Source organism: Coturnix japonica, chromosome 5, assembly GCF_054131305.1.
Source record: "Coturnix japonica strain WE chromosome 5, WE-NBRP24, whole genome shotgun sequence".
In the NCBI taxonomy this organism is placed as follows: Eukaryota; Metazoa; Chordata; class Aves; order Galliformes; family Phasianidae; genus Coturnix; species Coturnix japonica.
Genome location: NC_140667.1, coordinates 10217956 through 10244083, shown reverse-complemented (window position 1 = coordinate 10244083; position 26128 = coordinate 10217956). Strand labels below are relative to the sequence as shown.

Sequence of the window (26128 nt, the reverse complement as noted above, 5' to 3'; positions counted from 1 at the left end):
GTGGTTGGGAGGCCAGGTGACATGCCCCATGATCCCATCCCTTAGAGATCTTTAGTAGAAGTGTCCCGGCCGTATAATCGTGTTCACAAATGGCCCTGCTGCTTCCAAGCAAATAGACTTTTTTCCCCCAGCAGCATTGTACTTTTTATCCTCTTCCATTCTTTTTTTTCCTTTTTTTTCCCTAGGGCAGGAAGGGGAAAAGGTTGTAGCAGCATTTCAGGCTGGTGTTCCTGTGGCTCTAAGAACTGCGTTTTGTCAACTGCTCTCTGAGTTCCAGTCTTTTTACATAACGAATTCTCGGGTTATGAGGTGCTGAGGGTAGAGAAGAGTGTTTCAATGATTAATATCACTGCTGGGCATCAGGATGTCAGATGGCTGCTGCAAATGAGATTACAAAAAGCGGAGACTGAGGCCGGTTTTCTGCTGGGTGCCCAAGGGAAGAAAGCCAGGTTTTTAAAGGTATTGAGAAACCAAAATATAAAGCAGATATCTCCGTGTCTGCATGCAGCTTTAGGTGCTTAATGATTTTAGATACACAAACCGGCTGCCTTTCTCTCTTTTCTTAATATCCAGTAGTGATTACAGAGCTAAGTAATACCTTTGATTTTAATGAAACCTGTTCCATTCTTATGGTAAGAAATCAGCAGGAAAAATATCCCTGTTATTGTAAAAATAGACAAAACTGCTCAGATGCAGATGAGGAGCGTGAGGAGCCCAATTGCTGGCCATATGCATGGCTGTAGTGGTCACGAAGGCCACAGTAGTCTGCTGAGATACTCGTAGAGGCTCTGGTGCACAGTGTGAGTGGAATGGTGAGGCTCACCTCGATGCCTCGCAGGAGCACACCACCTGTGTCTTCAGGGTTTATCTGGGAGATCACTGATTGCAAGAGCTGGAAAAGGAGCAGCACCCTTTTTGCATTATGAAGTTGTTAAAGAGGTTGGAAGTGACTTTTATTGATGTCTTCTATTTTCAGCAAGTTATCAGAATGAATTTATTCTTCTTGGTAGGATATTGTACAGGAAGGCAGAGGAGTGGCAGCTTAAGGATATGCAAAGCATCTTATAGGGGATATTTCCCTGATATCCCAAACATTATTTATTTGACCATTTGTGTAGTTAACCATTCCCTTCTTTTCCTTCTTATTCTTAAAGCTGTATTAATAAGTACTGCTACTCGTCTGGGTGCTGGTAGAATCAAAGGTATTGTAGGCTACGAGGATGTGACTACAACCACAACCTGTCCCCAGGAAGCTGACCTAGCTTCCATGGCAGGAAATCTTCTATAAAGGTGACAGATTGTTAAATTGCAAGAGTGTGATGCTCTTCAAATAGTTGATTAACCACTGAACACCTATACTTAACCACTGAATGTCTGGTATCTTCCTGCCAGTTGGAAACTATTTGTGGATTTGTGAAAGAAAAACTGCCTGCACTGTAGTTTTGGATGGACCTGGCAGGTGTGGAGCTGCTCAGCTCCCTAGACTCTGCCTCATTATATTCATTAAACTCTATACAGACCTTAAGTGCTGACAGGAGTGCTAGGTGATTGATCCTGCTCTGTGTTTCCTCTGCAGAAGTCATTTTCTAAGCTCTGGTGCTTGGCAATACCACTGACTTAACCCAAAATGGGCTAGACAAAGGTAAAAGCATCAAGAGATGCGTGATCCAGCAGCTGCTTGGTCTTTATTGCTCCCTGCTCATCATGGAGACCAAGTTCATATGCAAGTTAAAGATAAAGCTTAAAGAAGATTTATCTGTGAATCCAGCCATTGCACAGAACTGATGATTGCACTTGCCTAACCTGGGCACTGGCATCCTTCAGGCCTGGCAGAGTTCCTCCTCTTGTACCATCTTGCCTCTCGTTTTGCAAAGCTCTTCACTGCTCTGATAAATTCTGCTGCCCATGTGTTTTCAGTGTCTCCCTGTCCATCTAATAAGCAATTGCTTTGTTCTGACAACTGGAAAGCTGCCTGCAAACAATTGGTGTGGCCGCATGGCAGCCCTCATCAGGAGGAGGCAGTAGGGAATGCTGATGAGAAGAACAAGTCGCGTGGTATGGAAAAGTAGGTTATGTCCATACACCTAGAAAAGAAGGGGTTTGGAAAAGGATGTTAAAGTGAAATTAGGTGTGTTTGTTTGTTTGGTTTGGTTTTTGTTTTTTTTGCTATCAAGTAGGCATGGCAGCTAAACAACTCAAATTGAATTCTAGATGCTCTTTCTTAACACTGCTGGCTCTATGTTACATCCCATGTGTGCTGGAGGTGAACCTTGGACAGAGCAGGCCTACCAGTTCCTGGCTTTGCACGCAAGTTCTGGTTCTGAGTGCTTGTCCTGTCCTTTCTGACCTGTAAAATTGAACCTGGGTTTGCTCACTGAAATAAGTGCTCCAGGTGCTGTCAGCTGCTGTAATGCTACTTTTTTTAGCTCGCGCAACAGTATCGCCTTGTTCCTCCAAACTGACCTTGTCATGTTCAACAGCGTTGGATTTTCTTTTCCTGATTCTCTTTCACTCTCCTTCCTAAGCTCTTACCTCTCCATTTACCGTGCTGCAAATCTTTTTATTGTTCCCTTAGGTTGTGATCGACTCTCTAGTAGCAAAGTGTTTTACAACACTTGCAATGAGGACGTTGGGTAAAAATTAGTTGTATTCTGTGCTACAGTCTAGCTTTTTGTTTCCATCTTTCCTTTCTTCCTTCCCTTCCTAGCCTGTTCAGTTGTGCAAAAGAAGCAGCAGTATGAGTGTATATTAGACACTCCAGATCTTGTGGTCTCCAGCAAACTATTTTTTGTTCTGTGCAGTGTGAATTGATTTTATTCTCCGTTCTCATCTGCTGGACTTTTTCTTGATTCAAGGACCAATCTAATCTCTAACTTTTTCTATACTCTGCACACTCTCATTCCACTTCTCAGATTAGATCTGGTTGGGGGGGTTGTTCCACAGTGACAATACTGTAATTTCATCACCCTTTTTTTTTGTTTCCCCCAAGATGCAACATAATTTCCTGTGAGGTCTCCGCAAGAGGTTGCTGTGCTGTGAGGCAGTAACTTATCTGAAAATACGAATACCAAAAGCCATCTTTTATTCATAGTAACGTATTCATGACATATCAAGAATTTCTCTAAAATCTCATCAGCACTATCTTAGCTTTAAATTTGTTCTTGCTGGTTAGAGAGATTGGCATGTAAGTATTTTCTAGTATCTTGAAAGGCCTTTCCTCCTTGGTATTACTGAAGAATCTGCTTTGTATTACCTTGCAGTGTCTGCAAGCTGTTGGGATTGTGATGCCAGGTTGCATAGGCTTTTCAAAGTCTTTATGGCTGAGTTAACTGCTGAGGGCCTTGTCCTTTACCTAAAGTGGAGCAACTGTCATAACTGCATTTTATTTCGTGCCCTGTACAACTCCCTGGGCAGCTCTACCCACAGCATTATGATCCCAAGCACAAATGTGTTCCTCTGCCTTTGGTCAGGCCTGTATTTCAGGTGGTGATACAACAGATACTGTGTGGGACATTATCAGAATATTTTCCCATTTTATAATTGTGTAAAAATCTTTTTTGGAAATATTTGTTTGCATAACATGGTGAGATTTTATTCTTGGTGAGTCCTGAAGAACTGCGATGGTCATGATTGTTAGGAGTGAGATCAGGAGCCTCATCAGAAGCCAGTAAAACCATTGGAGGGAGGATGACCTGATAAGCTTTAAAGCAGAGCCCTTCTCCAAGCCCCTGTATCTACTGAATAAGAAGGGGTAAGCATTTACAGATGATTTTTGTTTGTTTTTCTCTGCTTTTTATCTCACTTCTCTCATGTCTTTTCTTCCTTTTCACTTTGGGTACCATTTCCAAGCCAGCTGTCCCAACTGTGTTTTCTCATTGCCACCTCATTTATAGTAGCATTTACAAACCTTATACAGACTTGCAGGAGATGTTTTGCTTTTCTTTTTTTTCCCCTCATGTAAAGGTGGGGTCAACCACTGTATTCTCCTTCTTGTATGTGGCCCTTCTGAAGTGCAGTTAATACTTCAAAGAATTTTTCACTTCATTTAATTGATGCTTCTTACTTGCTATCACGTCTTGAATAGGGACATTACAGTTTTGATCCTACGAGTCTGTAAACCTCACTGTCTGCTTCCACAGTTCCACAGAACCCAGAGCTATTGGGCTGGTTATGGAGCGCGATCTCTCTGCCAGCAGGAGGGAAGGATTCAGATTTCTTGTACTGGAATGTCGGGAAAGTTATTTGAGGCCTAGTGTTGTACCACTGATTTCAAGGATCTTCTTTCAAATGCTTCAGTGGATGCACAGTCACACGTAAGTGTGTACCTGGGGATCTTTGCCAACTCTTGAAGATCTTACATTCGCATTTTAAGCAGGATAGATTGCATTTTAATACCAAGCATTGCGGTCCAGGGGTAGGCTGATGTGGTGGAGATGCGCGTTTTGATGATTCCAGTGGGATGACATTTTTATCCATTCTGACAATTTTACTTACAAAATGGTATTTGTAAAGACTTTGTAATCAGCATAGAGTGAATAGGTTGTTAGCAATTTGGAAAGCATGGGGAAGACACGGTTGCTCTGAGAGCTATACCTGGCTGTACACTAAAGCACACTGTGAGTGAAGAGTTGCTTGCATGCATGGAACAGGTAGTGATGCTTTGAAGATATGCATGGGGCAAGCCAAGTGGATTTGCTTGTCAAGAGTTCAGTCCTGTTCTTTTCAGTGAAACGCATGCAGTAAATTCTCTCCATGTAAAGTAGAGATTTTGGTGCTCCCGTGGTGTGCCAAGTGTTTCCCTAGGTGTGTGTGTTTGGCAGGAGCTGCAGACAGGGAAAGACAGTTTTCATGTGAGGGGCGTGGGCCTCATCTGCCTGCTGTGGGACAAGAAATTATGTTGCTGTTTCAGAGACTCATTGGTGGAATCTAATTAAACCACTGCTTTAAAAGGACTAAAGATCTTCCCTTAAGTGGATTTGTTTGCTGGCAATTTGGTATGAAATCAGAGGATTGGGAACAGATGATTGGGTTTTTTTCTTTTCTTCCCCCCCCCCCCCCCCCCCCTTTTTTTTTTCCAGTTTAGTTTTAAAAGATTAGGAACTGCAAAATACATAATACAGACTTCTGGCATCATTAGCAATTCCTTTTGCTTTATTTTTCCTGTCACTCAGTAATGAGTAATGAACTAAGCTGGTATTAAAGGAAACTTAACAAGCTATTGCTTTTTAAATTGCAAGTCTCACAATATGTCTCACTCGCTATTAATTTTAAATAACTCCCATTTTTGTTGCTGCTTTTCTGTTCCTTGTGAATTTTGCATAATATTTGCATTCACACATCTTCAGTCCTCTCCACAAAGATGCAGTGATTGGGCTCTCTCTGTTAGAGCTTCCAGCACCCAAGAGCAAATGGTATTTGTAGGCAATGAAAAGTCAGAAAAAATACGATCAAAGCCAGAGTGTACATGAGAGGCAAGACGGTCTGTGAATTTCACTGCTGCATTGAAGTTGCTGGAGTTCCTGGAAGGCACTCAAAATTTCAAGTCTATTAACAGCATTTGTAATTGAGCTACTGAAGTCAGTAGTGATTGTGAGCCTGAGGTTTATCTTACTTGAAAGCTGTCCCTGGCCGCTTGGCTGTAGGGAAGCTGCAGTTTGAATTGTTGGTCCCATTCAGCTGGTATTTTTGATCCATCTAGTTTAAAAAGACGTTTATTGATGGAAACATGCAGATTGCTGAGGTCAAATGGCATTTTGGTACAAGAGGATCAGAGGATATATAGTAAGCATGGAAAAGAATGATGAATGCAATTTCAAGTACTTCAGTTTTCCATTTCACAAAAATTTAACAACAGATGACATCTAGCAAAGGTGAGAGATTACTTTGACACTGATAAAGGAAAATACCTCGGAATTAACCTACTTGGGCTTGTTATCATAAGGTATCAGTGAAGATAGAAGAACCATATCTGAATGCAAAATATGTGACTCTGTGTTCCTCCTCTTTCCTCTCCTCAAGAGACTTTGGCATTGAGGATATGTAGCTTCTTTAGTCTCTTAATTCCTGGACTGTGCACAACAGAGAAATCTTTGTGTGTTAAGAGTTAAAGCACATATGGGTTTGGAAGGAGTTTTCTAAGTGCAAATTATTGTTTCACTGTGCACTCTGGAACTGACTTCCCCGCTCTGAAGCATCTGCCACTGTCAGAGATAAGTTGTAAGAACAGGTGAAATGCTGGCCTAATTTAAAATTTCCCTATCTAAACAGATTGTGATGCTGTATTTACTTAAGGAATATGTGGCAAAACCTGTAGTTTTTGTTACCGTGGGCCATACTGCTGGCAGTGTGTGTTTGAAACGGTGAAAATCAGGAAGAAAAGCCTATTAAGTGCTGTGAAATATGACCGCGGTATTTAAGGATCAGACAGTGCCTGTGCATTGCAGTCTGGAGCAAGTTCCTGGAGTAGTACTGCTGAATACTGCCCTTGTCCTCTGCTTCAGCTACTCCCATGGAGGGATTTGCTGCTGTTCTGAGTGGAAGTTCTGAGCTGGTACAGCCATTTCAGACTGAAATATTGGGCTCTTGCCTCCTGAGAAACAGGCTCTGTAAAACCATCTATGTTCAGGCCCAAATAAATGGATGATTTCAAATCCCTCTTTGCACTTCAGACTGTAAAATGCCAAATTTCAGGGCATAAATAGTGAAGTATAGCACCTTGCTCTGTGCCTGACCCCAGAAATACAGACTAGCTTGTAGATTAAGGTATTATTTACTGTAGGCATGAGGATTGGAATTTAGCCATTTCTTGAGTAAAAGAGAGTACTTTATGCCAAGTGAAGGTATTAGATGAGTGATGCCATCTCATTCTTGATAGGAGCATAAGAGTAATCCCATCTAAATACGGTTCTACAAGATAGAGCTTAACAATTTTAGAGAGGAGTCATTACGGACAATCAAGTAAATAGAAGGTATTTAGAAAGAAAAAAAAGCCCACAAGCTTGAGTAGTTATTTACCCGATGGCTTAACGCATGTAGGAAGAGGAGTGGTTATCCTGTCAGGCATCCTATGTACCTGTCAGAGTGTTTTCTGTTTCACACTATACATATTTATACAATCAGATTGAAGACTTCAATGCAAAGGGGCTATTGCTGGCTGTGTTATGTAGGTGTTCGATGATGATGGGAATATCTTTGGCAATAGAAAAGTGACTTCTTTAAAATAGGTGAGGCACAAATTTGTTTTGTCCTCATGCTTTTATGGATACATGAAGAAGAAGGGGCAGGAAGGGGAGATGGAGAGTTACCTGAGCTCTTCTTGGGTGAATTCCTTGCTCTGTTCAGCCCGATCTGCTCTCAGGCTAACCAAGCTTTCTTAGCTCAGCACCCAGCAGCCAAAATGTCTGTGGAAGGTCTGCCTGTCCATAGCATCAGCTCAAGGACAGATCCTTGGACTGCAGTCTTGCTTGAAGTCTCCAGTTCTTTCAAACTGTTCCTTTTCAGAAGGGCAGGGCTGCAGAAAGTGTTTCCGCTATTCTTAGACATTTCATCTTGGGGTTAGGTTCTTTTTGTGAGGTTATGCACGATGTGTGCTTGAGCTTGGAGCTGGCTCTGTTCATGGAGTGGTTTGGGTTAGGGTTCGGACTTCAGTGCACTGCTGCATCATTGAGGTGCCTCAGCCAGATGCAGGCACTGATGGGGAAGGTGCAGTGCAAGCACTCAGGAAGAGAACTTCTGCTCAGAAAAATGCAAAACAGGCAAGAAAAATCAGAAAGAGGATTTGTTCACTGAGAACTGAGCTCTGCAAGGCCCGAGTATCAAGCGGGGAGCAGTTTTAGTAAAGATTTGAGTTCAGTGAAAAGTCAAGTGCTTGTTTCATGTTTTCTGTTGGATGTGGGCAAAGTAACAAAAAGAGCAGCTGAACCTCTGATGCTAGGAATCGAAGCACCATCAGCGATCCCAGTGGCTCTGAGGAGTGCTTGGCCTGGCACTTCTTGCATCATTTTTATGCGTTTCCTTAGGTCAGTTGGCAGGCTGAAATGACTCACAGTGCTCTGAAGAACCAGGAACAGCAGGAGAGCTGTGGGGCTGTGCTGAGGGCTGTCAGCATGGTGTATTTGCAGCTTTGCCAATCACCTCTCCATCTCCTGCATGGGTACGGCCGCTTTGTTTGCCCTCCAGCTTAGCAGAGCACTTACATTTGCTCCCATAGAGAAAAATGCTTACACAAATGAGAAAATGGAAAAGGCATCTATTTATCCATAACAAAATCCAGGAGGAAGGTTTGCAAGTGATGAGAACTTAGCTTTGAAGTTTCTGTGATGTTGCCAGAGGCATGGGTTCAGAACAGCCATAGAGGTGCTGGGTCCACACTGGCCTCTGCCTGGCCTTTGTCTCCACTCTGCTTCTAATCACTGTCGAAGTTTTCAGTGTTTTTCCATCTGCCATGGTTTCCTGTTATTGCGGAGCTGTGTTGATATTTGTGTTTTATTGACTTTCTGTCCAGTCCAACGTTCAGATATCGGTGCAGTTTCTTTTCGTTGTTGCTATCTCTGATGAGTTACAAGCTGTATTTCAAATGTAGTTAAAGCCAGAGAATGTATATTTTGAAGTGTGGTTTCGGTCAGGGAAGTGACTAAGTGAAAATAACTCCATCCTTATTGTAGAATGGTTCCCCAGTGTATTTTTGAGACATTTGATTATTTTGACAAATACAAGTCTTTATGCTTCCTCTCCCTGAAGACCTTGTAAAACTATGGAAGAGCGGCCTGCAGTTTTTTCTGCCTTGAGCATCTGCTGCTTTAACTCATTGGCACAGTTCTGAATATGCAATTCTCAGTCTTTATTACCTGAGCCTGCTATTAGAGACAGTAGAAAAATAGCACGATTTTTCCAATCTCAGAATGAGATTTCTGAACTGTCAAGAGGAAAAAAGCCCATGACTAAGTTGTAAACTGACTAATAAGTGAATTAATGCTGGCTTTCTGCTCTCCCTTCTGTATAAACTGATTGCTCCAGTGCCTGGAGGGTTCAGCGTCAGCTCATGTAAGAAGGGGTAAGGGCAAGAGATCTATCTCATTAGGGCAGAGCGGTGCATAAACATACAGCACCATCTGTGTTCTCCTCATCCTCTCATAGAGGCTGGTATGTCAGCACCTATGCACTCTCATGAGTGCCCATGCCCAGCAGTTATAGTAAACAGAGCAGGAGACTACACCGCTCTTTTTTCACTCCTTCCACACTCTGATCAGGCATGCTGAGGCTTTGCTTCTGCCTTGCTCATTAGGGACAGAGCTGAAATGTAAAATCTCTATTTCAGTCCAGATTTTAAGCCTCAGGAAGTGGAGACTATCTCAAATTAAGGATTTTGTTTCAGGTCCTTGTGCAGCCATGGAAAGCTGTAACATCAGCTGGGTCTGCACTTGGTGTGACCCTTCTGCTCCATCAGTAAAGAGGGAGGAAGCTCTATCCTGTTGGCAGTGACCTGGGATCCCAAGCTGCCTGAAACAAATAATAAGCACTCATTTAGTGCATCTCTGGTAACAGAAGTTTTGTGCCTCTTTCTACTGATTTAGCAAGCTGTTACTGAAAACGTAGCATAGGGCTGTGAATCCTACCATGGATCGAGCCGACTCAACACTGCAAGTGCAAATTAGGGTAAGATGCTGCACAGTGGGTACAGAGAGGAGCTGTTGGTTTTATTTTTACCCACCACATTATCCCCAGACTTTGAACTCTGAAGCTGGTTGGCAACTCGTTCATCAGCCTTTGGAGATCTGCACGAAGGATCCATGCATCTTGTACCATCTGAGCCCCCTCTTAAGAAGCATTTGATGCAATTGGTTGCAGTTGGGTTTTTGTTCTCATAAACAGAATAAGTATAGACTAAATGGATTTTCATTTACATATTTTTCCTGTAGTTTTCTTTTTCAGAAGGTATGAGGAAAGGGAGTTGTTCTATTTAAGAAAGAAACTTGTAAGATTTGTTGAGGTTGTGGCTTAGTGCTCTGCTGTGCTAAGATAGAAGCTGGTAGTGAAAGCTCTTACATGCTTGTTGTGTTCCTTGTATACGTAGACACTATTCTCTTGACACTCATGAATTTAAGTAGTTATGAACATAAATCTCCTTCAGAGGATTAAAGAAACACATGTTCCATCAAGCTGAGATGTACTCTCATCATTTAATAGATAGTTAGTCCCTTTGGGGCTCTGACTGTGCCCTGTTGTGGGGATTTGGAATTATTTTCTGTAAGGAGTTTTCAGGTCCAGGTCGCAGCATTAGGATGATGCTTGTTCCTCTGTAGTCTTAAGTGCTACCTCAAGGAAAGATCCTGGCTGAGTTAAGCTGGAATCACAGAACAAACTTACTAGAGGGGAAAGACCGAAGTAGAAATCAGCCTCTGGTTTGGGTGCTTGATCTGCACGATGGTTCTGCCTGGTGTCTGCTGCTCACAGCATGTCTTTTGGTTGTTAGGAAGTGTTGGATCTTCAGCGAAATTAAACCCTTGTTATTTTGTTGCCTGCGTTCAAAAGCTGCTTTGTGATGGAAAGAAGCTTTCAATTGTGATGATAGCATTGCAGATGAGTTAATTGGGAAATTAACCTGCATTTAAGGACAGTTGTGTGCACTTCCCCTGCTATGGGCTTTGTCAAACAAGTGACTCAAATATAAAGTGTTAAAGAAATCACAGGCCTTCCCGGAGCATACTTAAAATCTTCTCTGTTTTAAGAAGATCCTGAGGTTGCGTGTTTTAATTTTTAAATATATTTTTCTATGGGTATCATTCTGTTTAAGGGTATTTCCATTGCATCCATTTAATGGTGATTTTCACAGTAAGCACAGCCCCTAGTGCAGAATGCAGCAGAGAAAGAATTGTAGTTCTAAAGGAACCTTCTGGCTTGCATTAGGCTTTTCTTTTGCTGATTTACAAGCCAATATTAGTGAATGCAGAGTCTGTTACCACTGGGAGATGAAGGAAATACCTGAAGTGATTCAGAGATAAATTCTATACATGCCCTTTTTTCTTGGTCACCTTTTGGTGGTGTGGTCTATGAGGAGCAGTGTTCTTCTTGGGAAGCAGCAGGTCCAAGGGTGGAAAGAAGTCCTGTGAATGAGGTCAGGCATGTGAGTTACTGCAATCAAAGTGTGCTCTTTGCTCCACAAACAGTAGAACAGATGGCACTGGAGTTTATAAAATCGGGTAGTAAGCTCTGATGGAGAGAAGTACCTTAAATGTGTGGATCCGTCCCAACTCGGAAAGCCCCAGTTTGACTACATGAATAATCAAAGCAGGATCTTCTTGTGCTGACCAGCCGAGGGTCTGTCATCATTTCTTACAGGGAGCATAAGGTACATACTTACAGCAAATGAAGAGCACACATTTCCTGGGAGAGGATGAAAATGTACTACAATTCCCTTCATTCATTGTGGCTGTGGCATGAGTTCTCTTATGACTATAGGTTCTGCTGCATTCCTGGCAGGGCATGATCTCAGAAATCTCAAGGTCCTGTGTCCAGGCTTTACACTGACCTTCCCTCCTTTGAAGCACTATTGATTAGAGTCTTGAAGAGCTGCTCTGCAGTTTCCTTGGCTATGCAAAATGTGCAGCTTGTAGCTGTGCACTGGAAGAGCACTTTCTGAAAGGGGGAAGACTGTTAGCCTCTCCATGGTTGTATTTTTATACATCTTACTAATGAGTCCCAACTCGTGCAGTTATTATAACAGAGACCCGCACAGTTGGAGCCTCTTGTCAGCCGCTAAGCTTCTGCTCTTCACAAAAGGAACATTTTCTAAAGTTCAGCAAAGTCTTAGGAACAACAGGGGTTCTCTAATGAGGCTCCATTGTCTCCAAGGTGTGAGTGATTTTCTCTCCTCTAGCAGGAGGCTGTCTTAGCTCCTTGTAGCCGAGTGCCTCCTTTCCAGCTCCCTGCAGACCGGAGAGGAGGGAGTGCTACAGGAGAGTCACAGCACAGAGGCTTCATAGCACTTGTGCAAAAACCACATCTGAAGCATACTATGGATTTTCTTTCTCAGTGCCTCCTGAGCATCTGTCTTATCTGGTTCTCTTTTAGTACACAGCTTAGGCGAGACTGTGCCTATAATAGATGGATTCATGAGACAACACCTGTGTTGTGAGTTTTAGGATGCAGGAAGGCCTGGCTGCTCCCTTAGAGGAGGGGGCCCATTGGCCACATGCAGTGACATAGCCGGGGGGCAGAGACACAGCTGACTGTTAAGACAGGGCTGGAACTGGGGACGCGTCCATCCCCACAGCAGCTGAAACAGGGCCCCCAGGGAGATTGGTAGGTTACATGGAAGTATGTGGTGCCTGATCACGGATCTCCAGTAGTTTCTTGCTGCTTTAAATGCTGGTGGGTATTTTGGCTGGATCTGAAGGCTCATGGCTTTAGCTTTATTTAATTTAATTTTTTTTATAGCCTTTCAATATTCCTGACCTGTTCAATCTCTAAGAAAGGGAAAACATGCTTTCCAGATAAGTGGTGTGTGGCAGAGATAAATCAGCTATAAGTTGCTTGATTTCCTCCTAGAGCAGCTGCTTTTACATAATTTTTTCTTGACATCTCTGAGAGGCCTGATGAGGTATGGACTGCACTGTTTCTGCAGCACAGGAGCACATAGCTCTTTTTCAAGAGCAAAGTGCCAACCTGAATTTTGTTATGCATTGCATAGGAACTACCTGCAGAGTTTTTACAAGCCTGAGGTGGAGGGAAGCAAACTGCAGGCATATGGATGACCTTCAGTGAGTCAGTCAATATCAGTTTCCTTTGCCTGTACTACCTACAAGCTTGTGGCTGGACTACAGTCAGTGCTTTTCATTCCTAAAAACTTTACTCTTTCAGAGGTCTCCAAGGAATCTCATTTCCCTTCAGTATTTTTGGGAACAATTCAAGGGACAGTGAGAAAATAGAGGGGTTTAGGAAAAGTCGTTTGTTAGCCTATTGCCTGCAAACCTCTGGTCTTTAGTGCTTTTGCTGAATATGTTCTCAGCTTCACAAAGGCAAATCACTTTCATTTTTTGGATGTAGAGACTTGTCAGCTAGAAATGTGACCTGAACCAATAGTTCATTTCACACTGTAGGTACTGCTCAGCAGTTGGTATGCTGTGTGAGCCTGGTAACTGCAACTGAAAATGGAGTAAAAGCCTCCATCTGCCAGGAATTTGAGAAAGCAGAAGGAACCCAAGGTGGGACCATCTACTGACGTCTAATGTGGAGAACTAGGGGAGAAACATGGGTGGATCTGAAAAATGATTTCTTGTGCTCTACAGACCTTTTTTATTAAGAAAGTACACTGTGAAATCTACCTTGTGTTAGCTCTAAGCTCACAAGAAATAATGTTAGGCAATGTAGTCATGTTGCATTCACAGACTGGGTTGCATTAGCCATAATAGTCTCTATTCTAAGTCTAAGTAGCTATTCATTGGGAATAAGGAGCTAAAAACTCTTCCATTTCATAGCTACAATATCAAATAAAATGTATATTAAAGAGACGTGATCTTAAGAACTGTACTTACACCATCTCTATTCCTTCAGGACCTTGACATCATTCTGGTCTAAGTGATTCTGCTGAGGCCCATTGCTTTTATCATGAGTTAGTGCTTCTAAATGGTTAACTATTGCATGTCTATAGGCCTTCAAGTGCCATATTCAGGATCGCAGGTAAACTCTGCATCTTTGTAGACTGCTGAAGGACTAGCAGGACTCTGAACCAGAGGACTTGGCCTTTACTTGTGCTGTTGTATTAGGTGAGGGGAAAATCCCAAGGGAGTATTTTTTCATTTATGTAGTCACTAAGGCAGAGAAAGTTCTTGGGATATGCCTGGATATCCAAAAATGGCAAGGGTTAGACAGTAATGTTATTTCAGTTTCAGAAGCATAAGGTTGTGTTAGAATGGCACAGAACAGGGTTTGAGTGGTTTCAGAAGGAGGTGTTACTCGATTTTGCTAAGTGCAAGACATCTTGTACTTGTGGAAAGCTACAGTGATACAGAGTCTAATAGGCTAAGTCTCTGCTTTCTGGAAAAGGAAAAGTAGAAATACAGTGTCATTTAGGAAAAGTTTCTTAATGCTTCAGAGGCATCCCAAACCACATTTTAGATACCCGCTACTGTGTGTGGCTTTTCCTGCTTTATAGTGCGTGTCATTTGAATTTGATGCTGAATCTTTGGCTGGATGTATGGGAATGTTTTTCTACCTTTTACACAGTGGCAATAACACTGTCCCTAGGGAAAATAACTCTCCCTTCGAACATTTGCTACCGAAAAGGATGCTTGAGGCACTTTACACCTCATATTTGGGAAGGCAGTTGTGTTGCTGGTGTTCTGCTGTTCTCTTTGCAGTGTGGAACCATTTTTTTGGAAGGAAAAGAAAAAGCTATAGCTGTGACCAGTTCTCACTGCATAGCCTGAGATAAGAACTGTATGCTTCTGTGGATGTGTACCTAAGGATGAGATTCTTCTCAGAGGCTTCCTGTGAATTTGAACATGGTCCAAGGGAGAGCCATTAACAAGAAATAGCAAATTCTGTTCTTGTAGAGTAGCTGTGCAGGCTGGGGACTAAGAGATTGAGCAGCAACCCACTTCAAGGGCACAGCATGTATTGGGGGGTGTCAAGCACAAACAGTGATGTGTTCCTATTGTGAATGAGGAGTTTATCTATGAAGTAGAGCAGCATCACTGGAGCCACTGCTCATCTCATTCCAGTAGCAGAGATCTGCTGAGGCTGGTCATTGACTCTGTCCTGTAATGGGACCAAAGCACGTGTTTCCCTCTTGGTGTTTTCCCCCAGTTTATTTGATGTAAGCCAATGTTGTTGCTGTCTCTGAATGTGAGACATTATTAAAAAGCACTCAGCTAAAAATATGCAACAGTGAACCTGGGTTTACTCCCTCGGTTCATCTGACAGCATCCCCTGCTTCTGCCTCATTCCATCAACTGCCTATTTTCTTTTAATTAAATCTTATAATTTTATTTATTAATTAATTTATTTTTACCTATGCATTTCATTTCCACACCACAGAGTTGAGTTTCTTCTGGGAATTGCTAGCTGGTACACAGCAATTTCTGGCCACGATCAACTGCAGTTGGTATCATTCACTGTCTAGAAGTTTTCTGGAATTTTTAGTGCTTCCTGAAACTTCCATGAGACTGTCGAGTCCAAGGATAGAGTTAACAAAACCCTTTGCCTTGCCATAGTACAGTGGTGCTGAAGTATTTAATGGTGCTTGTGACCAGCAATTTCAGCTGAAGCAAAATGTGTAATTGTCAGTTGGTTAGACTACTAATGTACTGTAAGAAAAAGTGTGTCTTTAACAAAAATAAATAGTGCCATATTCTCAGCTTGGTTAAGCTACTATTGCTTAGCTTATTTCAGTGAGGTAATGATGGTAAAAATCCCATCTTCCTATTTGGTCTTTTAATTCTGTATTGCATTTTGGATGGCATTGGAGAAAACAACTAGGACAAAAATAAAGAAAGAGCAAAGAGGTAAATGTTATAATATATCAGCATTATACGGGAACATTTGGCTGAGCACTTCAGGCAAGACAACTTCCTACATTGTTCTCAGTCAGTCACATTAGAAATTGTTGAAAGAAAGGTAGGCTAGTGCTGATATATGGACGTTTGGTATGACTTAACATCTGTTGTCTTCCATACAGTTTTCCTATTTTCTTAATAAATTATAAGTGTATCTGGAAGACTGCAATTTGGTAGCTCCAGTACTTATCAAGCAGAAGAGATAAGGCAGACAGGAGCTTTGCAGTCCCATGAATAGCAACAAAGCTGGAAAGATGAAGAGGAATGAGAACAAAACTTGTCATGGAAGAACTCAAGTCAGTATATCAGATAAAAAATAATTTCCTATTCTATTTGAAAGACACAAGGAATTTGAAAAGTGGTAAATAGGATGTATCAGACTCTGCATGTCTACAGTGTTGATATAGCAATAGAAACACAGGAGGGAGGTCTGGCTGGTTTTGCTGAGTTGTGTACTGTAAAGGCAACTTCTCCTTTAACTGCCTTTCAGATATCTCACATTTATCTGTCAAATCTGATTCTGAGCCTTTTGATAGCACCGGGGATTCAGATAGCATACATGAAGTCATAGGAGCATAATTATGAGCTGCATGGTTTAATAATCTGGCAGAATGTACTGGAGGAAAAGTATGACAAATGAAGGGTAAAACTAGAGAGGAAGGAAAGGAAATGTTCATTGGTAGATGGATGAGCTTTAGAAAGGACAAATTATTAAGGGAAAAATCTCCATCTGTGGAAGCTGGCTTTGCTGTGCTGTCACTGTAACACAGGTCTGAATGAGTAGAAGTTAAAGTGTTCTGAACGATTCTGCAGTGGCTGAGAAGTCACTTGGGGTGAATTTAAAAGCTTCCGCAGTCAGTTCAACAGGAAAGTTCAAAATGACAGCGGTAGTCAGAAGAATAAACAAATCCAAGATGTGTATCTCGCTGCCTACTTGTAGGAATTAGTTCTGAGTGGAGGCTTTGTTTCTGACTTTGACTTGAGGGCACTGGGTCTTGCCTTTCCACAAAGAAGCAAAAATAATTGCAGATCATTTTTTACTCAGGAGCGCAGTGACCTACCTTCTATAGATCTTGCAACTTAAAATAACTCCCAGCTCATTACGTACATTTTAGTGCAGTCTAGATCTGAGAATACTCCTTGGTCTTCAAAACTCCCAAGAGGTGGTTACTGCTACGTTAAAAATGTCACAGTAGCACTTTCATTTATGCTAAGCTATGATGAATTTTCTTGCACCGGGGAAACATCTTGGAGGCTTAACTCTACTAAAAGCATAAATACTTTTTAATAAAAAAAAGAAGATACGGTACTGCTTTGTTTCACATAAACTCTCCCTCTCACATTCTGTAGTTAATGTTGTTCAGGATGAATGTGGAAGGAACTAGCAGAATTTGCCACTTATGTTTTATGGTCTCTGCATTCACATTTGCAGTATTCAGCCTGAGGGCTGTTTTGTACACATACAAGATTCAGGTTCCTATAGTTTTTGCTTTGTCAGATAAAGTGTATGTAAGAAGGTTGAAGCTTAGAGTCATAATTCATGCACTGTGTAGAGAACTTTATCAAACACTGGACTTCATTCTGCCTATGAGATCTTTGAATTTTTGATGTTTGAATTTGTCCATCCAATTTTTAAGAAAGTTTTTGTTTTGTCCAGTACCACAGGATTTCACAGTCTGTCCAGTTCTGGGTCTAAGTGAATATGGGTCATTGAATGCTTACAGCAGAATCCCATTTAAAGAATGGAGGCAACCTTAGGGCCTTCACCTACGCAGAGACAGCTGTATTCATGACTGAGCTAATTGCATTGTTAGTCTGAAGATGATTGAGGAAGAAGAGCTCTCAGCTGCCTCAGGCTGACAAAAAGTGATAGGCGGTAGCTGAAGAATAGAATAATCTCTATCGGGAATGTTCTATGGTGGTTATCTAGGCCAACTGAAAGCAGGTCTTGCTACATCAGGTTATTCAACATCAGGTCATTCATTTGTTTGTCTAGTCAGATTTTAAGTATCCTGCTACAAACCAGTAGTAACAAGATGGCTGTGAGGCAGTGGGGAAATGTCATAATATTCACAGTATCTTCCCTAACTCATTGCTACCAAATGTTCTTTTTTTTTTTTTTTTTTTTTTTTTTTCTTCTTCTGTCATCATTTAATTAGAAGAAGAAGTCAAGAATTGAAGGATCTTTACAGTCAGTATATTCTTTTCCCATCCTTCTACAAAGTCACACATGTAGTTAGAAGAGGAGGAGAAAGCCCTCAGTTTATATGGGCAAATAAAGTCAGCAGAATCAGAATGTTTTCTTCTTCACTCTAGAATAACCTTCCCTATCACCTTTGATTCTTGATTTGTGTACACATAAGATCAGGAACAATAAAACAAATAGGATTTTATTCCTTTTTTTGTTTAAAAGTTTAAAACAGACAGTTTTAAGAAATACAGTGAACTTCACTCAACCTCAGTCAACTATCGATCAGGAGAAGCCACAAGGGGTAGTAGAGCTGCCCAAAGATCATTTTGGGCATAGTGGAAAGTTGTCAGGTTACTGTTGTTATTTCTTTGGATCAGCTACTTGATGACATGAAGTACAATTGGACTGTGATGTTCCTTCTTAACCCTTAGAAAAAAAGATACCTGTCTTTTTGGAAGAATTGCAATCTGCTTTTTCAAATGAGAGAAGCTGAAATAAATGAGAGGAGGATGTGCCAGTTTTGCTGTGTTGTATTTCGTGATGCAGTAGCATCTCAAGGCTAAAATAATCTCTGTATTCAGAGTATGGAGATCGGTTTCTTCTTCAGCTATAGCCTTTCTCAGCCACAGTGGTGGTTAAAGGTGGAAGAAGACGGTGAGTTAAGAGAAGCCTTTACCTGACAAAAAAATTAAAGCATGTATGTTTTAAGTAGAGGACAGCATTGAAGCTGGGTTTGAAGTCAAGTCATGAGGTGCTTTGTTGGATGTGCTTCTTACCTGGCTTTATCTTTCTCTAACCACCTGGGATACAATAGTAAAGTTGTTATTGGCTTGCTTCTTTCCTTCTACTATGTCATCTCTAGCATAGACAAAACTGTTTCAGAGCTGTGTTTGATCTTCAGTACAATGGTTAGAATCCCAGAAAGTCATTACGACAAATTAATCTTCTGGATTACCCACATGCCTTGTTGCTTTTGTCCTGCCTTGACTAACAAGTTTTGACAAGTAAATTATCAGGTCAATAGCCCTTGTAAGATGAGGCTGATTGAGAAAGCTGGAAGCAGCTTCAAAGCGCAAATGGTTTATTGTCACAAGAAGCATAGCAGATCTTCAGGGATGTTGAACCCAATTATCCATATCCTCCTTGGATTATGCCAAGCTGTTTCAAGCTAATTACCCAGAGTTTAGACCAATCTGGATATGAATTTCATCCAGTTCTAATGAACTTTTATTCTTTGGATTTTCTCATCTCAACTGCAGCGAATTTCACTTTTGAGATAGTGTTGTTTTTGTTTTAATTACATTGCAGCACACTAATTGGATGGCTCGGGACTAGGTGCTTAATAACTTGATATTGCATATTATTAGTGCTGTCATTTAATATTAGAGTCTGAAGGAAAGTTATTACTACCTACAGAGGTTTTGAAGCTAACTCTTCCAGGAGAAGCAACTTGGATTTTTCCACCTCTTGGTTCATTCTTTCATTTAGTGACTGATCGAGCTCTTAGTAAGGTCTATAAAAAGATTCTCATTGATTTGAAGAAAGCTTTTATAAAGCCACCGATTTAGATCTCAATTTAGGGAAGTACTTTAGCATGTGTTTAAATAAGTTGCCCTGTCAACAGAGCTTAAACACATGTTCAGAAACATACTGAAGTATGAATCAAGACTTAGGAAAAGGTAATTAATTCAGAAATGTTTATCATTCATTTCACTAGGAAAAAATGAATAAAAATACCTAAATGATTTTAAGGAAAAACTAACCTATTGTTTACCTTATTCTTTTAGTTTTGACCTCACAGTCATGACTGACGTATCATTCATGTTCTTGCTTTGACTAATTAGGGAGAAACTGTAGAAGGTTATTTCTAGTTTGCTGTCTCATTCACTAAATCTTTGAATATTTCAAGTGTACCTCTGTTTGCCTTTCCATTTTCTGCTTCATCTCAATGACATTTGATCTACCTAAGCTGAATGGGAGCCCTGCTATTTAATTTACAGGAGTAGCAGTTTTTACCCGCTACCTTCAGGGAGCTGGCGTGTTACATCATTTGCTGTGAGATCAGGATTCCGTCTTTAGGGTACTTGGCCCTCCACTGAAGTACTCACACTTGTTTTCAGCAAAACACTGGCAAAAAAAGAAAGAAGAGCTTTTCTGTAAGAAGGGAAGTCAGTGGGAGACTGTTTACCTCTATTAAATTTAACATAGGAAAGTGTTCTCAGTTATGGTATTGTCTTTACAGAATGAGACTGTATTCGGTGCCTGATTTTTGCATCTCTCAGCTTGTTTCACGTTTTCTCATGGTGCTCCTATGTTTACTGCCTCTGGTAAGGTATGTAAGTGCATACCTAGCTGTTCCGTTTGCTACTTCAGCATCTCTGTAGAGATTGCAGATAGGTCCAGAGAAGGAAGCGCTGAAAAAAACTAATAGTTGCATGTCAGTACACTTTTATCTTTGATTCCTTAAACCTTTGGTGAAACTTATGTGGCTTATATGGAAGCTATTATATTAAAACTCATTTATTTAAGTTTTGGAATCACTGTCTGCATTGGTAATAGTCACTAAGATGTTGCTGGAGGAAATACTTCTTGTTTTAGAAATATCCTGCTGCTTTGTTTTCTTTATTTTTCTTAGTCTGAGGTGATAAAATCCAGTGGGTCAGTTGTAATTTTTACCCAACTAGATTGGCACAGCACAGTTTATTTCAAGTTCTGGAGACAGGCTATGTGTTGTTTTTTTTCTTTCTTTTAAAACTTTTATTTTCTATGGAGGAAAGAATATTAATCATTTTATTCATATGGACTTCAATAGCCTTTTTCTCAAGTTCCAGCCTACAGCTTACAACTTGTAATGCATGAGACCTGGAGATAAGGCAAGTGCAACCTTATTTTTGCATTTCAGTAAGGCTGCTCAAAAGCTTACTGTATAGTTTCTTTAATTTATGAGGATTAACAAAGACAGGTCTTGTGTGGGGATTCAAACGTTCTGGTCTCTACCTGGAAAACTATGATATTTTAAACATGGATCTGAGCACTATTTTCCCCCCATCTTCATTCTTAAATCTTCAAATTTGTATTTTTCAGTCATTCTTTGAAACCATGATTGCTACTGATTTTATTGTTAGCTGAGACTCTTCTGTTATCTCTGGCTCCAGGAATTGGAACCATAATGAAAACACTAAACAGAACAAAGCTTGAGATAAGCGTGGTGGATATTAATAATGTTGATGGGCTGCAAGTGCTTGGGTTATAAGTTATTACAAACATGATGGGAGTTTGTGTTGTTACGCAGATAGTGCTGTGCAGCTCCATGTCATCTGTGGATCCCTCTTCGTGTCAGTGACTTTCTTATAACTAGCCAAGTTGCTGTTACACTGCTTTCTGTTAGCAGTGTCATATGTAACTAGGACAGAATCTGGGTATATATTTCCAAACCTACTTGTTGTTGCTAATGGAGAATGTGAATAAGAGTCTTGAATAACGTTAATCCATTGAAATCACTTCCTCTCCATGTTCAGATGCTGTTAAAATAAGAAATAATGCCATGTGGTCATCCAGAGCTGTGACTGGATAGCAGAAATGTTCTCTTAAAAATAAAGGAAAAAGAAAAAGGAAATCCACACAGGCTTAAACGAACTAGTACAAATGAAATAAAGTGCTGTGCTGTAGTGTTATTTCAGATAGGAGGAAATGTGAAAGACTGAAGTGCAATGGTACATTAATGGAATGGTTTCTGTTAGAGATTCTTGGCAAGTGATGAAATGAAGAGGATTCGTATTGGACCAAGAGGCAATGCCAATACTGTTTAACCTGGGTTAGACCTCAGTGATCAGCAGAAATGTGAAAAAGTGAGCATGTTTCACCATGTTTTGTTTCTGTAGATGAGGTCTTTTCATGCAGGGGGGAGGGACTGTAATCCAATAGAGCGTTTGCTTAGAATTCATATATATCAGCTATATGGCTGCTCTGTAAGGATGAGGGAGGAATTAGATAGACGATAACTAATTAGAGTGATGGATGAAATTCTATATCCAACAAAACACAGGAAATCCATAACAGTCAAATATTGAGTCCTAGTTTTAATTTTCTAAGTCCCCAGGCCAATTCTTTAACCAGAAAATATTGTTAATGTCATAGCAGCTAGTTTTATACTAGGTAGACCATATTAGAAATAATTCTCATGTACTGCATGATGGCATGAGGGAGAGTGAAGCCCCTAATGCTTCTTTTTAATGTCTTTCAAAACATAATAGCAGCAGTAGTTTTCCCAACAAGTATGAATTCACTGCTGTTGCCTTACATTTCTTTCAACTGTTATTACTGCTGATTTGGAAGAGGGGATCAAACCTTTCCTCTGCCTTTTTTTCTTTTTACAGTACAAAGCAGTTGTAGCTATAAACACACGCCCTCGTACAAACAACAGAGACAAAAAACAATGTTTTAAAAAGCCAGTAAGAATCTGGGCTGGAAGTTTTGTATCTGTAAGAAAGCAGTTATCATAAATTAAGTCAGGTTTATTTATGAGACTTATTAATGTGAAATGTAGAATCCATGTTCTGGAGTTTTCACAGATGGCTGCTCTCTTAAGGGACAGAGTAATTGTGATCATAAATATTGTGCATAATCCTGGTGAGTGGAGGGGAATGTTGGAGGGAAAGGGCTCTGGAAAGATTCTGAGGTTTCCACAGGGGTTGGCTGACTGGCTGAAAAATAGATTAACCTGAACAGAAGCAGGAATACAAAAAATCTGCATGGCCAGCAGCTGACTATTATAGAATTCTTGTTTTTAAGCATTTGGGAGAGCAAAATAGTGAAAGTTAAGTTCTTCCTTTTAAAAATGGCCCCACGTGGTGCCCTGTCTAAAGACCCTCTCCTGTGGCTCCCAGCTGGACTCCCTGGGCAAACCCTGTTTCCATCAACATGATTCATCTTTTCTCCAGGCTTTTCAAATAGGTGAATAAGGAGCAAGAGCTGCCATTGGCTCTCACTGATTGGAGGTACCCAGTTTCACTTAGTGTCTCTTCACTCCTCTCATGGCTAGTGTGGTACCATTTTGGACTGGATAGCTTTTTGCAAAAGGTAAACGTGATCAGCACAGCATGGCTACATTAAAAATGTGAGTAAATGGAGTAGGGAGACAGTACTCTGTCTTGTGATGCTTTCTGAGCACAGCTTGTCAGCAGAAATGTGTGATGAGGAACCTGCCACACAGCCATTAAAATCCTGAAAGAGAAACTTCCTTCAGCCAGAAGAAATTTTTTCCTCGAGCTGCTGAGTGTGTGACAAGCTATGAGTGGCACTGTCCTCCCGATGATGCAAACCTGTGTAAAAGTGCAAGCCTTAGCACAATAAATACTTCAGGACATGAACTGATGAACAGCTAGGATTAAAGCAGGTTTGTGCTGCACAGGACTGTTTGACACAGACAATAGTGGCTGACTCAGCGTGCTTGCACTAGCGTGGGATGGGTAAGCCATAAGGATGGCTGAAGCTTGTACAGCTAACAGATGGGAAAGAAAGCTGGGTTGGTGGCTGTGATGATGATGATGTGGTGATTGTATTGGCTTTTTGTGCTGTTAGTTTCTATAGTAAGGAAATTATTGGAAAGAGGATGAGTAAAGGATACAAGGCATGATTCATTAGCACAGTTTTGTCAGATACATAAAACAATACGTATAGGAAATCCTGTCCAACTTATGAATATACCTCCTGAATTACATGAGTAGCATAACCATACAAAACTGACTGGGCCTTGAGTGCCCTGCAGTGGTGATTGTAGAGTGGGCTATGATGTCAATAGTCATCTTTTATCCTGTTCACATCCCCTTTCGATACCTGCCAACTGGCATTTTATAATGTCACATCACCTCCAAACCACACTGGATAACAGTTCAAAGCGAGTCACAACTTCTCAAGGATAGAAAGCTTTAAAAACTTTGGGTTGAATACCACACCACTTAAAGTTGTTGGAGGTTTTTTCTGCCAGAGGAAAGTCATGATTTTTGTGCTTATATAATCAGTGTGTTATCAGGCTTATCACTTCTAAGTAATGCTAGAGGTGCTTAACCTGGTGTTTAGGAGGGTCATCATGAACAGTGGAGGCCAGCAGAAGCTCACTGCTTTCCATGTGAGTGTCAGTACTTGTTAATATGGATCAGTGTTGATAAAACTTGTTCATGTGGCTTGCTTTTCTGTAGGTGACCTGTTGATCTCTTTCCATGCTCAGTGCCTGCCTATGTATCCATACTCACTTGATGAGCATCTGAACAGTGGCTTTCCAGACTTCTTTGTAGGCAACCACTTGCTGAAAACTGAGACTTTTTTTAATGGAAAACAAAACAAAACTGAGAAAAAGGATAACTGGCTTTGCTTACGTGTGACTTCAGGGTTGTCTTTGAAATTGAAGAAGAAAATAAACCGGGATTAGTCTTAAAGTTACCATCACAGTTGGAATGCCTGTGTTTGAACGTTGGATTTGTTAAAAATAAGAGACATTTTATCATAGTAGGAATGCCAAAAAGCCCCATTTGACTTTTCTTTAATCAGAATGAGATATCTTAACGCTTTCCATGTTGGAAGTGCTAAATTTCTATTGATTGGCTCTTCAGTATTTGATTCTGAGCCTGTTTAGTAGCCTGTTTAGTACTTAAGCTATATTCAAGATGGGGATTGCTGTTAAGATGTGATTTGTTTTCCATTTTCCCGTCTGGGTTGGCCTGCTTTTCTAAACTGTATCTCCAGGGATTATTTGGAATTATGCAGCTTCCATAATATATCATATGCATCTCTCAGAGGAAGATCTGCATCACATTATAGGAAATGTAATCTTTTGGGCCATCTAGTTTGTGTTAGAAAATGTGGCCCCATACTTTGATTTACATAAATCAACATGCTGGTAGGGAAATGCAGTTTGATAATTTCTTTAATCCAACTTCAAGGAAACATTTTAGGACAGTTCACACTAAAAAAACAAACAAACAAAACAACAACAAACTTCCCTGCAGCAAGGAACTCTGTAATGAGATACTTTAGTTACGTTTTTCTTAAGTGGTGATAGTAATTCCTTTTAGCATTTTTCAGCATAGTCATTTTTCCAGTGGCTAATGCTGTTTATGTGGAATTGTGTGTTTGCTTAGCCAGCTCTGGTCTTCCTACAATTTACGTTTCTACAGATTTGATTCAGTGACTGGGGTCTTCCCTCTGCTGATGGCTGTACAATATACCAATCAGACCTTGCTGTAGAGCTGCTCTGAATGTTCTCCTGTTTCCTACTGCTGTCAGAGATTTATGGATCGCTAAAATCCACTAAAGGTTTGTTTTACTGCTGTCAAAGAAAGAAAAAAGAAATCTAAAACCTGGCTGAGCAGAGTGCTAGGAAAGCAAGGGTCATTTCAAGCCTCCATCCCTGCACGGGAGCGGGAGTTTAAGGTATTTAGTGCTCAGTCATTACTGGTTAGGGAGAAAACAGCTACCATCTGGTTAGGTTTCTGTTCCTATTTGTTCATATTAGCCCTGTTAAGCAGCTGCGTTTAGGTATTAGTGTAGTCAGTGCTTTAAATGTTTCAGCTGAAACATTGGGGTATTTCTTAGAAATAGAAATCTTAGAAATTAGAACTAGAGGGAATGGTTTTAAGCTGCATCAGGGGAGATTCAGGCTGGACATTAGGAAGTATTACTTTTCAGAAAGAGTAGTCAGGCATTGGAATGCACTGCCCAGGGAGGTGGTGGAGTCACCGACCATGGCAGTGTTCAAGAAACGCTTGGATGTGGTGCTGAGAAATATGATTTAGCCTGGAAGTATTGGTAATGGTTGGACTAGATGATCTTCTAGGTCTTTTCCAACCTAGATAATTCTGTGATTCCATGATTCTGTGATTCTTTGAAATTGTTCTAATTCTTTTGGCAATGCTGTCTTTGTGTGCTCTCTTTGAACAAGACAATGACCATCATATGTATGGGACAGCAGAAAAAAAACCCACACAAGTGCCACAAGTAATTGGGATGAGATTTCCCTTAACTAGCCACAGTCCAGTATTGCATGTTTAAGGTTGTCTATGAGCGTTGTACTGATGCTGGTTTTCAGCTGAGATTAAAAGAAAGCTTTAATTTGAAATGAGATGTGGTTGTCACTGCCTGTGTTGGCAGAGGATTTCTTCCTTTTTCTCTCTTTTGAAAGCATAAATCTGAGGAATTGCAAAGATTTCTTTCTATCAGCATTATGTCAGAAGAACGCTTATACTTCATGCATAGTTATTTCCTTTTGAAGGTTGTCCAAGGTCACTGCTGTCACCAGGCAGACGAAAACTTTCCTTCTTTATGTTTTGGGATGGGTGAGAGATGTTTTCAAGCTTCCTTATGTCAGAAATGTAAGCAGAAACAGTGC

General features: G+C 40.7%; 2 protein-coding genes across 18 annotated transcripts in view; one reads left to right on the top strand and one right to left on the bottom strand.

The window, feature by feature from the left end:
- The window catches only part of TSPAN4 (tetraspanin 4), a 380904-nt gene that overhangs the window by 224889 nt on the left and 129887 nt on the right, over window positions 1-26128 (top strand). The gene's annotated exons all lie outside the window — the stretch shown is intronic.
- CHID1 (chitinase domain containing 1) overlaps window positions 159-26128 on the bottom strand; it is a 262547-nt gene continuing 236577 nt past the window's right edge. Inside the window, exon 11 of the mRNA XM_085548316.1 lies at window positions 159-26128. This exon is cut by the window's right edge and continues 15146 nt beyond it. The gene's annotated coding sequence lies outside the window, so the exon portion shown is untranslated.